We start from the raw sequence: 5160 nt of genomic DNA, 5'->3' as shown, positions 1-5160 counted from the left end.
CTAGTGGCATCTAGGGGCCACTAGTGGCATCTAGGGGCCACTAGGGGCATCTAGGGGCCACTAGGGGCCTTGTAACCTGGTGAAAAATAAATGTACTGAATATGTTAAATGTTAGTATACTTCAGTGTACTAACCCAGTGGTCCCCAACCCCCGGGCTGCGGACCGGTACCGGTCCGTGGACCAATTGGTACCGGGCCGCGCAAGAAATAATTAAATATTTCCGTTTTATGTGTTATTTGAGTCTGGCGGATCTTTTATTTTGAAAATCCTTTAACCGGATTCTGTCGGTTACTTGCGCACCAAAGCTGAGCCACAAGCAGCAAACTGAGTAGAAACAGATCAGATGTGTTTGGAAAGTTTCTCTGCGAAGAGGAAAAGGATCAGAGAAGAGACAGGAGGATGGATTCATCCCGGACCGGGAGGTGAGTCCCGCATTACAAGCCGCTCTGCGTAACATGCGGCGGCCGGTGTTATCGATCATCTGGTGGCTAAATCAACTGGTTGAAACCTTTGCGCACCGCAGATGTTTCCAAACTGTAGGTGGCCGTGTCGATGCCTGTTGAAAAAATGCTACTTGCGTGAAAAAAACGTTTGCAAAACTTCACTATAAATCCCATTTGACGCAAATATGTTTAATGTTGCATGTGAAAATTACGTTTCAGAACAATTTTCTAAAGAAAACACCGCATTTGAGCATAACCAGATCAATGAATAACAATCGCATTCACATTCAGGTTCACCAGAATACATTAACTCATGAATAACCGCAATGTAAAGATAAATAGTTTCTGCTTTTTGTAACCAGCACTGATCAGAAAAACACTGGAATTGACTCTCAGGTTTCTGTTATCTGAGCTGCTAACATTACAGGTGAGAAAAAGGTAAACGGTAAGTGTTTGTCATCATATTTAATAAAATTTAACTCGCATACCTGATGGTGTTCCTTGTGTTCAAATAAAGGAATATCAAGTAATGTCGATAAGTTGTACTGTAATAAAATATAAAGTTAACAGCTAATGTTGGTGATTTCCAAACTGACCAGCCGAAATAATAATAAATGTTCCTACATGTCAGATACCAGCAGATTATGAACCATATCTACAGTATGTGTCCGTGTGTTCACTGTGGGAAACAGTTTGCAGGCTGTTGACGGGAAATCAAATTAAAAACAGAAAGAGCCGCTTTAAGGTTAACTAGTGACGTCAAACGGGGTCCTCAACGCAGAGGTTTTTAAAAATTAGGTGGCTTTGTCGTTTCCTGATCAAAACGCGACAAACGTAAATAAACATATGAAAATGTCTCTACTTTCTCTAAGAGCGCTTCAAAACATAATGGTATGATTGAAGAATATATTAAAAGTTCACTAAAATACACCGCACTTCAAAGGAAACGATGCTAAACAGTCAGAATTGGTTCTACCATCCAGCATGACGATCATTTTACGTCTTTTCAGTCTGATGTTGACTGAGATGCTGTGCAAACATATCAATAAATATAAACAGTTATAATACCATGCAAACTAATTCATTGCTCATTTAATGGAAGCCACATTATTTCGTTTCACTTTAAGACTCACTGGGCTGCAGAAGCAAAGCTGTGCAACTTGGTAACCTGACAATATTCTCACAGTTAAAGTTTGTCTGGCAAACCTGTTAAACTATATTACCTCCAAAATGTTGGCAGCAAGTGAATTATATTATTTATTTTGTAGACAATGAAATAAACTGGTCCAAAAAGGGAAACAGACGATGGCGCTGCTAACTGAACTCGTCCCACTGGTCACTGAGTTCAGAGCGCCGTTAAACTATGACGTCATCTGAGAGGCTGACGTTCCTGTTATTGATCATCTAACGGCACCTTTAGGAGGCAAACCTGGATTAACTGGTGACGCTTCCAGAATCTCAGTTCAGTGAAGATTTTACCTGTTTCTGATGGAAAAGTAAATAAAACAATTGGGTTTTTTTCTCATTTGGTTGAGAATTACGGTCAGTTGATGAAAAGAATAAAGACGTTTAGTTAAATTATGAGGAAAAATAAGGCAGAAACGACACGTAGATCTGCGGTAGCCACGTCTTCTGTAAATGAGCTATGAAATAAAGTTAACATTACAGAAACAGTTAAAAACATTTCACTATAGTTTCTGTTTGAAATATCACAATATGATGAATATGAGGAAAAGCTTCCTGAGCTCCATGAAGCTTTGTATAATTTATGGTCATTTCCTGTAGATCCTGTAGATCCAGTCGATCCTGTAGATCCAGTGGATCCTGTAGATCCTGTAGATCATGTGGATCCAGTCGATCCTGTACTATGTTTGGAACATGGAACCAGGAGGAAACAGGTGAATAAAGAGGTCTAGACATAAATCTTTCAGGATATAGAAAAAGCATAAGTTCTGTTGTGGAAAGAAGGATTATTGATTAAAATAAAGCAAAAAGCTTTAAGGGGTAAAATATAAAGATGGATTAAACATTTTAACTGGAAGGAATATAAAAGTTAAAATGTGAAATAAGTTCAAAACATCAAATTGAAAAGGAATTCCTCAGGGAAGTAGAATAAGTTATTTGTTATGATTGATGATGGTTTTAGTAAAATAGATCAATATTTTGAAGTGTCATTATTTGACGGCCTCATTTGGAAAAGGAGGAAAATCTAAAATGTATAAATAAGAAACTGCAAGAGGCAAAACATGATGGAGAAGATTGAGCTCTAGAATTACAACGTCTACGTTTACTAATAATAAAATAAATGCTGTAAATCTTAAACTCTATGAGGATGATGTCAAAGATCAGATTAAATATTTAGGAATTTGGTTTGACAAAAAACTGACATGGAAAATACATGTAAGAAAAATAATAGAGAAAAGTAGAAAATCCTAAATGAGATGTTTAAGGTGAATATGGGGAGCTGATAGGAAGGGGTTAAAAACAACAGGACTAAATAGATCAGTAATTGATTATAGATGGATATCATTCAGCTTCTAATAGTTTAGTAAAAGAATTAGATAGAAAACAATATCAGGCTTTAAGAATCAGATGAAACCAGGAGGAAACAACTAAACTAACTACAACGATCCTCCAAATGCTCTGATGCTACCTGGTCCGCAAAAAGTAAAAAATAAGACAATCAATAGTTTTGGATGGATTATAAATGATAAGTGAGACGAAATAAATCATTATGTAATTAGTCCTGATGCTCCACCTGGTTCATCGGAAAACCTGAAGCTCATTGGGAAAAGGAGGCAAATGGGAAAAAAGAGGTGGAAATTAGAATATGCTGCGTATTTACAAGTATATACAGATGCTTCTAAAATTGGAATAGCATTTATAATTGTGGACCTAAATATTATGAAAAATAAAAGACTAACAGACAGACGGACGGTTTCTACAGGTGAGCTAATGGCTGTAATATTAAAGGCTCTGGAACGGAGTGAGGAAACGAGAGAGAAGGAAATATTGATTTATTGATAGTGCATTAATAAGTATTTTAGAACAGAATTCAGAAACGAGACAAGATATCATATTGAATATGAATCAGTTTTCAGAATTAGATAATATGGATCCAGGGTTAAGTTAGTTTGGATTCCTGCTCAGATTGAATAGTAGGAAATGAGTTGGTGGATACATTTGCTCAGAGTGCAGCAAAAAGGGATAATGTTCAGGTAGATACCAAAATACGCAGAAATGAGGTCAAAAGTATAAGTAAAATATTAAAAAGAAATGGCAGGAATTATGGGATAGAGAAGAAAAGGCAAGATTTTATTATAGCATTAAAAAAGTAGAGGAAAGAAGGGAAGGTAGGAGGAATAAAGAAGAAGAGGATGTTATATCCAGATGGAGGTTTGGGCATTCGGGCTAAATGGTACTCTGAAAATAATTAATACAGGTTTGACCCCTGCTGACCCCACTGAGGGACACGGCTGGAGGAAAGTGGATGGATGGAGGACAGGTTTGTGTTGTTGTGGAGAGACAGAAACTGCAGCATATTTTTCTAGAATGTAATAAGTAGTCGGGAAAGAGAGGTGTTAATCAGAGAGTTAAATAGAAATAAAGATAATTTAGATATTAAACATTTGCTGCAAAGATCGTCTGAGGATGTAGCATTTAATTAACAGCATCTTTAGTTTCCTTAGCAAGTCAGATTATAGTGATGGGACATCGAATCTATACTCCAGTGTGGAAGGTGGCGGTAATGCAGCTAGAAGATGTTTACAACCGCCAGAAAACAGAAGAAGAAGAAGAAACTGATTTATCCTTCAGGGAGAGAGAAAAGAAAGAGGAAGAATAGAAAAAAGACAAGATTGGTTTTCTCTCGGTAATGTAATTTCTATCAAACAGATTTTCTAAACATTACTTTGTTCAGCAAGTATAAAATAGAAAGTTGCTAACAGAACTTAGCTTGGTGACCGCAGCAGCCAGACATTTAAGCTAGCGCCTTTGCGCTGGTGTAAAACTGTTTTAACTCCAGAGGAGCTGATTCTCCTGGTCGGCCCGAAATGTTTGAGTTTTCAAAACGTTGCTTAACGCTGATAACAATAATTAAAACTTCTCAATGCTCGACATGAACGTTTGTCCATCAGGCTAATGGCTGCTGCATTAATATGGCGGCGCTGAGCTGCGACATGATGTTTGCTGCTCATAATGTATGAGTCTGAAACAAAGGCTCACAATCAGCCCGGTACCGGTACCGGTCCACATCCTGAGGGGAGAAACACTCAGCTGGTATAAATGACATGTTTAGATGCTGTAATTAAAGACAATTTAATTTGATCAATGAATGTCATGAATGTTTTCCATCTCTGCACCGATCACCGATCTTTATTAGCCTGACCTGCTGATGTTGGTGATGCCAATTTCTTAGTATCTGAAATGTTGTTAAATGTAGCAGGAAGGGCAAATCGCTCACCTTTTAACCCTCTGATGCCTGAGTGGCTGACTGGACATCTTCTGGGTCCTTTTGGACCCGATCGATGTGTTTTTGATTCAGAAAAATGTTTTGTATAAAACTTTCCCAGTTTTATTTCACACTAGACTTATTTCATGTTTGAAATATTTTCATTTGTAGAACATTTTTAAAATAAAATGACAACAGCAGCAATTTTACAAAAACAATGATGATTTCATCATTATTGCATATATATATATATATATATATATATA

This window comes from Poecilia reticulata, unplaced genomic scaffold (genome assembly GCF_000633615.1).
Source record: "Poecilia reticulata strain Guanapo unplaced genomic scaffold, Guppy_female_1.0+MT scaffold_257, whole genome shotgun sequence".
Classification (NCBI taxonomy): domain Eukaryota; kingdom Metazoa; phylum Chordata; class Actinopteri; order Cyprinodontiformes; family Poeciliidae; genus Poecilia; species Poecilia reticulata.
Note: the sequence above shows the minus strand (reverse complement) of the source record.